The sequence below is a fragment of the Harpia harpyja genome, chromosome 9 (assembly GCF_026419915.1).
Source record: "Harpia harpyja isolate bHarHar1 chromosome 9, bHarHar1 primary haplotype, whole genome shotgun sequence".
Classification (NCBI taxonomy): Eukaryota; Metazoa; Chordata; class Aves; order Accipitriformes; family Accipitridae; genus Harpia; species Harpia harpyja.
In genome coordinates this window covers 31,824,241-31,837,318 of record NC_068948.1, presented here as the reverse complement: position 1 = coordinate 31,837,318, position 13,078 = coordinate 31,824,241, and the positions used below count along the sequence as shown (strand labels likewise).

Below are 13,078 nucleotides of genomic sequence, written 5' to 3'. Positions count from 1 at the left end.
GCTCAGGACAGTTGGAGCCTTCCCACAAGTTCTCGGAGCAGGGTGACTTCTGCTTTCCTGCCTACCTCCTGCTCAGGGCTGCTGTAGTCTGGATTTTTCTTACTGCTTTAAAACCTTAATAAACTATGGCCTGCTCCATTTTCTGCTTATGTTGGCTCCTTCAAATGCTGTGAGGCAGCTCTGTTCTGGAGATCTGCATCTTGGCATCCTGTTAATTACACTGCTTCCACCAGGACTCAGTTGCTGATGGGAGTGTGGAAAAAGCCTGTGAATATGGGAGGGGCACCTAAACCCAGCATTTTGAGAATGTCTTCAGGAGTGTGGAGAAGGAGGTAATGAAGCAGATGGCAGGTTAGCATCTGGAGAGCTTTAAAACTGCTAACAGCACATGTTGGAAGGCAAAGGAAGCCATTTGGACACTTGGCGGTGTGGCAGCTTCCTGCTCAGGTGCTCCGGCCTGGGGTGTCAGTCCGAGTCCCTGGCATTGCTTTGAGTGTGATGGCCACTGCCAGTGCTTGATGGGCTCTGGTTGTGGAGCTGTCTGATGTGTTTGAGACCAGGGGTAGTAACTGCTAATGAATCAGAGAGTCAATACCTGAACTGGTCTTCAAAGAGTAACTAGAGAATGTACTGTTGACCAGATTCAGTGGCTCCGCTCTCGATTACATCTGGAGAGTGTGCAGTTTTGGTCAGGTAGATCTCTTCTCCCATCCTGTGTATCTGTTTTTTGTTCACCCTGATTTTTATCACCTTGGCTCTTGAACCTGAAGACTTCTGGGCAGGGGAACTCACGTTGATCAGTGCGATTCCTGGGCTCCAAAATATGCCTGTGTCAGCTGTTTGTTATTACCCTGCCTTAAAATGTAGGTGATCTCTCTGTTGTTCCATGTATTCTTTGACAGTGTCTGCATTTTTTATTAAAGTGTTTTTATGTTACTCTTTTATCTTCATTTTGATGTGTTAGAATGTTTGTGGCTTCTGTGCTTAAAACTTACCAGAAAGTTTAAAAAAACACTGTTCACTTGTGGTTAAAAATTCATTTCTATGCTAAAGCTTGTGAATGTCATTTAAGCAGCCACTTAATGCTTTCCTTCACCTCCCCTCCATGCCCCTGCTAGCGTGGTGTGCCGGACGTGGGGGTGTGTTCCACACGAGTGTTCACAGCTAGGCACTTCCAGGTTCTCAGTGCCTCCACGGTTTGGATTTCAGTGCTGTTTTTTTCATGCTTCTGCTATTATTTTCTTTTTCTTGCACCCGCCTCAAGAAAAATATTAACATTTTAAGTGTCTGAACTGTTGCCCTTCAATTAATAGGCAATTTTTGCCTTTCTGTGCTTTCTCAAGCATATAGGGAGATGGAGGGGATTGTTTTGTAGTCATAAAACTTCTAGATAGTGTGTTGACCAATAATGCATTATAGGCCTTGATTTCGCAGAATAACATCATGTTTCTGAAGAACAAGGTAGTAAACGATGGCTAATGTGCATGTGCAGGCTTTGTGCTGTCAGAGTTCTTGGCTTAAACATGCTTTTGTTCAGAAACGGGAAGAAATATAGTGTCACTGCTTTGATTCGTCACAGCCATACACAAACCTCTGATGCTCTGTTCGATTTGTATCGCTTTGAAGGAAGAGGAAACACTTTTGTGGATTGCTGATAACAATAACCTGCTAGCAGGTAACAAGCTTACATACAAATTAGCAAAAACAGCCAGTGTCTCTGAAATGGGTAGTTGCATTGGTGGGGGAAAAAAAACCTTAGACTATTTCCTGCATATGTGAAAAACTAGATGTGACCACTGAAGGAAAAATGTGAGCCTTATCATCAAGGTAGCAGCAGGAGCTCCTCTGGCACATGAAACATTCTTGACATAGCAGCTTTTTTATGGGTATGCAGCTTGGGGCAGATTATTGACGCCTGACAGGAGTCAGCACCCTGCTGCAGAAACGTATCCTGCCCAAATTAATGCTGTGTTGAGTATACAAGGAAGAGATCAAAGAGCTGTCTGAAAATTGTTAACAACCTGAGAGGCAAAAAGATTAATTTCAAAGTGTGTAATTGTTTTTCAGAGCAGGGGATGACATAGGGATTTTGGCTCATAGAATGATAAATGCCACCAAGTATTTTGCTTTTATAACAATATTTTATTTGACTCAAAATAGATCCACCCATCTCTTGCTAGTCTAGTAATTTTTTCAATGTTTATGGGACATGGGAAATTGTAAATCTGATGGTCATGTCCATTTGAATTTGAGTGAGTTTTAATGGCTCCATCTGTATACTGAAAGGCATAACTAGAGTAAAATTAATCCAGTTTAAGATCGTTAATAATTGGCTTGTTCAAAATTGGGTCATCTTTTATGTAAAGCATTTGAATTGCTGCTATAGGAGCAAGAGCTTGGGCAAAGGAGGATTTTATCAGATAACCTACCCTGCATCATAAAAAAATGTTCTGGGTAAAACAGCTGAGACCAGTATTTTCTGTCCTGTGTGGTGTTGGACTACCAGAACTGGTGTTGAAGTTGGATTTTCAACGTGGGCAGGCTGTTGTTGAGTGCACTGGAAAATTTCCCCCAGAGTTGATGCCAATGACATGTAAACTCAAGTCCAATTTCAATTCTACTATTTCCTCCATTTTGCCTTAAATATTTCTGGGTTATGGGGACCACGCATAAAAAAGGGTCAGTCATAAAAACTCCTCTGTATTCACATGTCCGAGAGAGTCATGTTGGGATCTGCTCCTGCTGGTGCACAAAAGGAAGTTTGTTAGTGAAGCTGGGGTTTGTCTTGGCAGTGCCAGTCAGCCCTGTGCCTGCAGACCCCAGCGCTCGGGACGGAGGTGCTTCCCCCTTTCTAGGCAATTCAGTGTTATATGTGCTGCCACCGTTGTTATTGTCAGCTGTTAAGAATTTGTTAGTCAAAATTTGCTAGATAGTGCCTACGGCTTTTTTTTAATGTTTGTACCCAGCACACTTAGTTGCATCCTGTGGTAATTCTGAGCTGAATCTTGGAGAAGCAAAGCTTGGTGCAAGGCGTTGTTCTGGTGTCAGCACTTGGTGTCCCTGCTGGCAGTGCCTTTGAAAGCTGCTCTGTGGGACCACCTGCCTGCCTTGGCACGCGAATGGGGGGAAGCGAGAACTTGTGTTGTTTATTAATGCTAATTCTGTCAGCTTGTTGTCATAGTGTTTGTCTTTTCCAGTGGTAACAGTGAGATGTCATTATTGTCCACTTCAGATAGGTGCTGCCATGGTGCAGCTTTGTGGCAAGCTTGTTCTTTAAGACAAAGGTGGCTACAACTTAGAGGAGCAGGCTTAGAAGTTGTTCATTTGTTCATGGAACAGAATAATCCATTCCTGGGAATCATCTGGTCCAACCCCCTGTTTAGAGCAGGGCCAGTTCAGAGTGTCTTTCTCCCATTATGCTGCAGTTCATTTCTAGCGTAGTGCTTGGGACAAGTATTTTGGGCTTGAGTATGGTTGCTTGTTGACCAAGCTAGACTACATGCTTCTGTTATGACTAACACAAATATTTGAAAGGTAGAATGGTGGACTGAATGGAGAAATTGCTGCTAGACAGTATTGGCTGTCTGTATTGAAAGAAAATATGTAGTTAGGAGCAAAATCCAAAGCTGTTGAACACAGAGCTTCTTAGTGTATGATTTTTTTAAGGAAGCAAGTGGAAAATCAGCCAGTAAAGGCATCAAATGGTATAGCTGTAAGAGCTGAAGCACAACGTAAACATTCGTAACAAGATTAGGCAATGACAAATTTCTTTTTAGCTAGGTGAAAGCTTAGAAACAGCATAATCTATTAGAGCATCTTTGCTCTAAGTATTTTGTCTGTAGGTGGCATGTGCTATTCGTGAATGAGTCTTTTAGCTAGTGATTGTGCAGCTTCAGAATCTGTCCTTCAAGACAAGTACAGGTATAAAACTAATACAGTGTAAATCCTCTTTCTTTTTGCAGAAGCAAAGGAATCTTAATGCTTACACCTCAAATACAGATGTTAGTCATACCCCTGCCCTTGTATGTGTGCAGAACTGGGGCTGCGGTGGTTACACAGCTCTTCACCTTCTTGCGGCACTGAGCAGGTACTGGCCTGTACGTGGGTCTCTGCACCTCTGCTTCATTGTATAGAGGGATGATGTTCTCCCCGCTGCCTGGCAGGTCTGGCTCTGCTCCGCCCTGTGAGCAAACTGCATTTTCCCCAAAGACATTTTCCCAGGGTCAGTTCGAAGTCGCTGTTTAATAATTGTTGGCAGTGGCTGTATAGTGGCCTGAGACAGCTGCTTTGAACCTTCATGGTGAGAACAAATCCTGAGGATTAAAACAGGAGGAAAGCTGTCTTCCTTACGGAAACTCTGCAGTTTAGCTTTGTCCAGGTGTTCTGTCTTGGAGAAGACGCACGCATATATGTACACAGACACACATATTTAATATTTAGTCTGTCATGATTCTTTTTGGTCTTCTATCACATCACTGTTTCCTTTGTCCTCCATTTTATGGGTTCAGGTTTTCTTCAGATGATTAAACTGTTGAAGTGATCTCCTAGCATGTTGAAGGTAGTGCTCTAAGGCCAGTAGCCTCAGGTTTTCTTAAAGTCTTGATGAAACTCCTTTGTTCTTTTCTCCATATGGCAATACCTTAAGCCCTTTTTCAGCAATCAGATGAACATATAAAAGACATAGCATTTATAAATTAGTACTGGTGATTCCAAGTCAATCACAGAACAATGCGAGCTGGCTATACCTTCTGAAGGTGGTTTACTGGGCCAGGCTACAAATGCGTTTTCCAGCACTGGAAATCCTGTTAGAATTTGAAGAGGAAGATCAGAGGATTATGGCTTTGTCCTTTCTTACAGTCCCTTCTGACACAAAAGCACCTGCCATGCATAAAGGCAAGCAGGAAATGTCTTCTCACATCATGCTATTTCTGTAATATAGTGACCTTCAGAAGCTCAGTTTCTATGAAATGATCTGTTCCCTCTGATTCCTTCCTGGGTGCAGAGGGTGATGTGTCAGGTTTATTTCTGAAGGCTTCATAGCCTTTGCTTGCAAGCAGTAGTTCTGTGAAGGCACTTGCCTATTTTTGTAACCAGTAGGTGGATTTTTTTTTTAATAAACCAAAGCCCACAGATCTGTTTGACTTGATACTTTGACTTGCATGCCACTTTGGGTCAGAAGCAGACCCATCTCTCATGAGTAATGGGAGTGTTGCACCTTTTCCAGTTCTCATTAGCTTTGCTTGTTTCCGTGCTGGCTGGCAAGCTTCGCAAGGTGTTTCGCTGCAGAGATTTTCTGAGTAGTATTTTAACATTGCATTTGCTCCATGAATTAAATAGTTTCAATGTCAGTGTCTGTGTAGTTTTCACCAGTGTTCTGGAAAGAAGCTGTCCCAGTAATATCATTGCTGTTTATAAAGTCTGAAGGCAGTGAGCGAAACAGAAAATCCAGTGGTGATACCTGTGTCCTGTCAGCTCTGAGATCAGAGACAGTTGTCCTTTGTCTTTCCTTTCTGCCAAGAGGACAAGAAGTATGCACAATTACAGTAAATATTTCCAGGTGTGGGTGGTTCTAAGCTCCTTTTACTGTTGAAACATGGTACTGAACATGGTATTCTGTAGGGGAGTATCAAATGGAAGAATGCCAAAGTTTTTTTTTTCAGTCCTATATTTCTGTCTGTGCTGCAGACAGCTGGCTCATCCATCTCCTTACTCTCCTTCAGCTGCGTCCATGGTGTGCCTGCCAAATGAGAGCACTCACACTCAAAGCTGGAGCCTCTAGAGAAAATGCAGCCCTGCCTCGCCTCTGTGGGCTTCTGCTAGAAAAGGATGGTCAAAAGTGCTGCCTGCTCGAGGTCAGAGGGATCAGTAGCTACTTGATATATTTCTGAAACAATAATGAACCAAATTTCACCTCTTGTAAAGCAAGGTCATGGAGTCCATACACTCAAAGGAGGTATAAATAAATTAGTGTGTGATTAATTTCATTGTATTTGTGATGTACAGTGTAAGAATACAAAAGCAATAGCTGGGGATTTAACCCTGTTCCTTTAGAATCTGTGCATAAAAACTTACTCTAATAAAAATTTATTTTAAATATAGTTAAAAGTGAAGTTAAGCTTCCTGCAACAAGATGACCATGGTGTTCCTACAAATTAACCAGGAGGAAGCTTTATAATGATTCTGAAAATGTTTGAGGAGAAATTTTAGTTTCCAATTAAAGTATCCATCCACCGTTGTGTCAGGGATGTAACCCCACTGACCTTTGGGAACTGCCGATACAATAGAGTTCTACCTGAAACAACTGAACATATTCATCTAAGAGCCTTAGTTTGACTTCTTTTTCTGTTTTCAGTTCCATAACCAATTTTTCTTGCTTGTAGCCAAACCTGATCATTAATATTTCATCTGGCATGCAACGCACTTGTTTCTGGAATGTCTTTTTTTCATGCTAAATGGCATATAATGGGGGAAGTTATTTGCAGGTCTTGTTTGTGGGTGAAACGCATTTATGAGGATGAAACCTAAAAGAATATTAACAGGAGTTGAAGCTGACCGCAAAAACAAATGTTTGATGATGTAAGCAAACAAAATAGCACTTTCTGAGGCTTGCTGGGAATACCAACCTTCTGCACAAACATGCTTTTAGCCTGACTTCAGCCTTATCGAGTAATTTGTGTTGTTCCTGCTCAATGTCATCCTCCGTTGGCAGAAATCAAGATTTTGCTTTTGTTCTCTATTTCAACTGCCAAAAGAATTGGATTTTCTGAAAATACCCACCCACTAATGAGCTGGGTGGAATCCCTCATGCAGAATGCTCGCTGGAAATAAAAGATGACTCACTCAGGAGGGTGAGGATTCACAGCATCTGCTACCAAAAAATGATGATTCACCAACATTTCAAAGCATTTTTCCTTTGGTTAGGGTTTGTTCTAGCTTGGTCTCACGAGACTTTTGAAACAAATTAGACCCTCTGTGAAACTTGGAAGGGAAAAGAGTTTACTCTGAAACTGTCAATGGGAGGGTTGTGGAGAATGAAATTATGGAAGAATGAGATGTAATGAGGTAGTTGTACAGGTCAGAGGAAATGCCTAATGTGCTCTTTCAGTCTGTGTGCTCTTGATGGATCTCTCTCTTGAAGAGAACACACTGGCAATGTGTCCGAAGACGAAAAACCCTAAACAAGAGTCTGGTTTTGACAAAGTTTATCTTGACAGAGGAGTAGTTGTCCTTAATTGCTTGTAGAACAGTGGTAATTGCCCCCAAAACTCAGAGTGCAGAAATTTTTGGATGTCTTTTCAGTGCTAAAAACCCTGAAAATGGGTAATTGATAATAAATGTGATGGCCATGCAGGGGAAAGTATGGTCGCAGTTGATGTTTGGAAGGATCTGTTTTTGCTGGGAAGAATAATAGATTCTTCCTTTAAAACCATTTGGTGAAGAGCGTTTTGTTGGGCAGGAAGGGTGATGGGCGCTATGTCCATCAGTGCTCCATGATGGAAACTGGGCTGCCTGAGGGGAAAGAGCAACAGAACAAGCAGGCTGATATCCAGAATGCAACTGGACCTTTTTAAAGGGTGAAATTCTGAAACTGTTTTCTAGAAATAACTGGAGGCAAACCCCTCTGGTTCCTGGTCTGTTCCACCCCACTGCCCTTTGTTTCTCAACAGAGTGCAGACACGCTGCTGGACAGACAAGGACCAGGGGTGTTACCGCTCACTAGTGGTGACTGATTTTTTTAGATTAATCCTTAATAATTACTTTTTATATGTGACGCACATTGTTATGAAAACTCTATAGGACTGACAGCTGCGGAAGCAGACAATTACATATAATTTTTTTCACAAGTCATTCCCTCCAGACCGATCTTTGTCTCACAAATTCAAGAAGATTTGGAGGACGACTCCCCCTGCCCCACAGATGTCGCAGCGCATTCCGTCTCAGTTACGGAGAGTTGCGTTTTGCTGTTGAATCCTATTTTAACATAAGTTAATGTGTTTTCCTGAATGCTGGTCTCGACTGTCCTGCTACATCAAGAAAGTAATCTTAGATTTATGTTGTCCATTACATGGACACGCAAGTGTATTTAACATCAAATTTTTGGTTTGCTATAAATGTTATTGCCTCTGTGGGGCCAGTTTGAATTACTGAAGCTACTTGCTTGTGGTGCTTTATAATTTGTTACCCTTCTAACTGCCTTACCTTTGTAACGTGGATATTAAAATATAAGGTGTGAAGTTTTCACTCTAGTACTGAGGTGGCAGCACATCATCAAAAGGATTGTTGAAAATACCTTTGTTCTTTAGTGCATGTCTAGATCTCAGTGAAGCTCTAACAAGTGATGATAGTTAGCAATGTACTGGCAATAGCAATTAGAGATTTACAAGTGCTTGTAAATGCTGCTATTTATAGGATGGGCACTTTATATAACAAAACGCTAATCTTTCTCTGCAGTGGGAGAAAATGTCAGAGTGGAGTATTTCATCTTTGTGATGGTACTGGACTATAATATCCAAAAGAACAGTACTTTGTACTTTTAAAAAAAAAAAAACAAAACTGAAAGGCTTCAAATAGGCTTGCACATGGGGAATGGAGAAAGAATATTTTAAATTTTGCAATGCTTTGGAATATTAGTATTAAAGATCTATGGATCTTTGCAGGTCATATCTGTCTTGTGAGATTTGGAATGTGTATTTTTAGTTCTCAACCTGTTAATTTTGATAATTGAGAAGCAGAACAAGCGCCTTGTTCTACTGAACTTCTCACTGTGAGTCTGGGTAAAGGTCATTTAAATGCATTGTATTACCTGTTCTTACTTTGTGAATAAATTTGTCCAGGGATATTTTTAAAAATTAGAGCCAGTAGGACAGTATTTTTGTTAATCTTTCTCTTTAAGAGACCCTGTATGTCCTCTTAAATACAACTGATGGATCCCATTTCAGTAAATGACGGTACTAATAATGCGAATCAGGCTTAAATCCAAGAATAGAAAAAGCCTTTTTTTTCCTGAATTAGTTGCATCTACTTAGTTATGAAAGTTTCAGAAAAGGTTTTTCTTTCTCTTTGTGTTATTTTGGTTGTGCTATAGTAAGTCTTACGTTCTTAAGAGTATTCACACATATGGTTAAGTTACTCTTTTCTTCATACGTGCACGTTAAGCGATAGGATCTTCTCTGTTAATTCTTATTTAATCCAATCAGCAACTCTCCAAGTGTTGTAGCAAAACAGCAGAAGGATGATTGCTTAGGATAACTGATACGAATTGCTGTAGACTGATGCCAATATGTGGTCAGTGAGGAAAGGAAGAAAAAAAAAAAAAATTTTTTTTTTTTTTTAAAGACTGAAATACTTAAGACAGTGGGGAAGTCTTTTTTAGAAGGAATGAAATAAATCTTATATTGTTTTGTGTCTGTGCAGCTTATATGGTCATTGTGTTTGTTTTCAGTAGCACCTGTGGCTTGCTATAGCAATGAAAACCTGCAGGACAGATGAATACATAGTCATTGGCAAAGCTGTGTTTTCAGAAGGTGCTAATATATGTAGTTACAAAAATCTCTTCCTGTATTTACACACTAGGAGTAATTTTTTTATACTGGTAGCAGATTTGCTGGCAAAGTTGTGTCTAAAGAAGGAAAATCTTGTGTTTATTTGGTAGTTTTCTACTGGAGTATTCTTAGTATAAACAGAAACGGATATTCACTGTTGGAGCCATGCTTTCTGGTTGTTTTCAATTTTATAAACTATTTTTGGTGTGTGGGTTTTTTTTGTTTTTTTTTTTTTTATAGCAGAGATATTTTTCTCTGTGGAATTTTTATGCTTTCCATCCTTACAAAAGACAGATGGACTTGTTTATCTGCTGTGAGGTTCAGGGACAGATTATAGATTATTTTGCTTTGTGTCATTTAAAACATTCTTATTTATGAGCAAGGAGGTTGGCAATAATCACGTGATTCATGGTGGAAAAATTATCTGCAGGCTGCTGCTCCTGTTGTCCTAATAGGCTTAAAGGAATTACCACTGATGTAAATAATAGTTCTGTGTGCTGCTGGTGGGCAAGGCAGGGCAGGCAAATGCTAAATATAAAGGGTGTGTTTTGGGTAAAGCCTTTCTCTTATGATTTTTGCAAAAACAACACTGAAGTGAATAATCCATTTTGATTTCTAATGAGCAATGTTAATAATCTTTGTAAAGATAGATTGTTTAATTAAAAATCCAAACAATACCTCAAGACATTAAGATTTTAAGACTCAGTTGGAGCCTGGAGCGGTGTTTGCATGTGCATCTGTAACACCCTGTAGTGGTTCAGCTTTGCTTAGGAAAAATCACAGTTGCAGTTGTTTTGAAGCTGAGGAAGAAGAGCAGCAGGTGAAGAGCCAGGCCTTCATGTGCCATTCTTTTCATTAAAAGCAGGAAGAATTTAAAAAGATATTTCAGTGCCATTTATAATTTCATTTGTGCATGCAGAATGCACCCCAGAACAGCCGAGGGGATCATGACTGAAACTTAGGGAGCACAAAGAAAAATAGTGTCCAGAAAAGGTGACAACGTGACTTGGGTGCTTTGCTCAATGGAGTGGGGACATGTAGAGGACGGTGTGGCGGCGTGGGACAGCGCAGCTGGTGTGGCCACAGCAGCATGTGCAACTTGGCCGACTGTCCCTCAACTGAGGCAGGTCAGGGAAGGGAAGAACATATTATAGCTGATGATGAGGGATTTACAATTGTAATAGTACAATTACAGTGGTAATACTAAATATTAACAGCATCTAAAATTCTCATGTGATTTAGTTTACAGCTGATTTTTTAAAATTGCCCAAAATTTTGTGCATTGCCAACTTCACTAGATTGTATTTTATTGCACATTTATCTAAACCAAGGTGTGTATTTCAAAACTGAGACACAATGTCTAGTGGATGTTATATGTGGCGTTGATAACATGATTTGCCTTTATCAATTGTACAGCTTTTTGAAATTCTAGGAGCTTTATAATTTTCAAAATTGGGTGATATTTTTTCCCCCCAAATATTTTGTTTTCCTTTTTTGAAAGCTTGTCTGTTTTGGGCCACATATCAGTTGTAGGGTATCTGAGCAATAAGAACTTAAAACCCGAACACTGACTTCACTAGATCATGTAGAAAAAAATGGGATCCTGTAAAGCTGAAGTGTCGTGTAATAAAACTAAGGAACAAATATCATCAGAATGGGTAAATTGTGGTTTAGGAATGTTGGCTGGAGAAACGAGTTGTACGCTGTTAGCAAGGATTATGTCCTGCATTGTATACTCACTGCCTTGCGTTCCATTGAGGATCAAGTTTTATTCCATTTAAGAAGCTCTGTACCCCCTCCTTCTTTTCCAAAGAAAAAGCACTACAGAATGATAGGAGCAAACATATTCTAAAATACTGCAAGACATGCTGTTTTTACAGCTTAATTTTTTGCTTTGTGGCATTTCCTGTTAGCATTGCCCTTATTTCAGCAAGTGTTACTATTTTACTTTTAGAGCGTAACTGCTTTTCAGAAAACCTTTGCATCCTTGGAATGTGAGAGCATTTTAATTGGATTTTGATGATGTTTCTTAGAATAAGGAGTGGGAGAGGGAGGAAGATTTCATTAGGATCTGTGAGATTGTGGAAGGGACAGATTGATTCTGATAAGCTGATTGGGCTAGTGACTATTTTGGAAAGGAGAGGTCATGGACTCAAAGGGGACTAGCATAGTGTAGAAGTAGTTGAGGCAGAATTTCAAGTGGATTGAAAGATGAAAGGGAACAGGCAAGGTGAACAGAGGTCATTAGCCTGCCTGAGAGAGGAAGGCCTAAATGCAAGGGACAAATATAAATCTCTGCAATTTATGGTGCCAGTGTGGTGTTAGTCTATTCAAGGGAAGCTGAAAGTGAAATAACCATTTTTCCAGACTGCAGACTCAGGAAGGCAATATTCTGGGTTTTTTTAATATTCATATGCAGGGGGCTCCATTTTCCACAGAATCTACAAATAGGAATATTAGTAAGGTAAATATGCACCAAAATAGATCAGGAGAGAAGAGTCCAAAGACTGCCCAAAAGTAGGCAAGAGGGTAGCAGCACAAAATTGAGCCCCTGAGTGAAAGACTATGAAATACAGTATGAATTTCCTAAAAATTAAAGAGTATGACAGCTTTTAAAGGGGAAAAAAAAAAAAAGCGCATCTAACCTTACCTAGCCATCTGCATCTGCTACAAAGTTTAAATATACTTTTTATTGGGAAAAATTCAGGTTACTTCCTGTTGCTGGTATTCTAATTACTGCTGGTTTTCCCTCATCTCTGCAGTAAGAATATAATTAAAGCCAAAGCTAATCTCCTGCCTTTGTTGGTGAGATACTGGAAAAACTGCTTTGTCATGGTAAAAGTCATATTTTGATTGAAAATCAGCCGTTTGAAGGTCAGCTTCTCAGGTAGCACTTCACATACTGTTGTCACAGGAGATTTACAATAGAAAGTAAATTACAGTAATTGAGATTACAGTAATACCGAGTGCTCTGTTTAACCAGTGATTGACAACACTTGAATTTGCAAACAGTACTGTACTCATTGAAATGTGGTTTTAGCTATGTTCAAATTTGGTCTGTCTATTGTGCGGACCAAGTTATTTACCCTTCACCTTTCAGTTACACCTTTCAGGCTTTAGGTGATAATTTCTTCTTGATTCTTTAATAACTGTCTGAAAAATAAACATTCTTTTGCTTTATACAGTTAAATCAGGTGACTTTATACTTCAAAATGGGAGCCAGCTTTTTTCCTTAAAATGCTCAGGATTTTTGTCTCATGTGGTATTACCTGTGTAGATCTGGGTACGTGCCACACTTGAATCTGAACGCTCTTTGTTTATTTGCAGGAGAGGTCTGATCAGTGTTGCTGAAGTGATCACTTTCCCCTGTTCTGAATGTCATCTTGGCGACCGAGATCTTGTTTTCACTATGAGAAGTGAATCAGGTTGTACAGATTGGTTGCAGCAGAAAATGCAAATTATGGTAAGTGGTAGCAAAGCTTTTAGAGTTTTGTAGATTATGCGTTTATTTCTGTTGTTTAATTGTAGGCCTTAGC

At 39.9% G+C, this 13,078-nt stretch overlaps 1 protein-coding gene across 2 annotated transcripts in view; it reads left to right on the top strand.

Moving 5' to 3' along the window:
* Positions 1-13,078, top strand: part of KIAA1671 (KIAA1671 ortholog) — an 86,946-nt gene that overhangs the window by 8,950 nt on the left and 64,918 nt on the right. For both annotated transcript variants that reach the window (XM_052795366.1, XM_052795367.1), the window contains exon 2: positions 12,870-13,005. The gene's annotated coding sequence lies outside the window, so the exon portion shown is untranslated. The remainder of the gene's footprint in view (positions 1-12,869; positions 13,006-13,078) is intronic.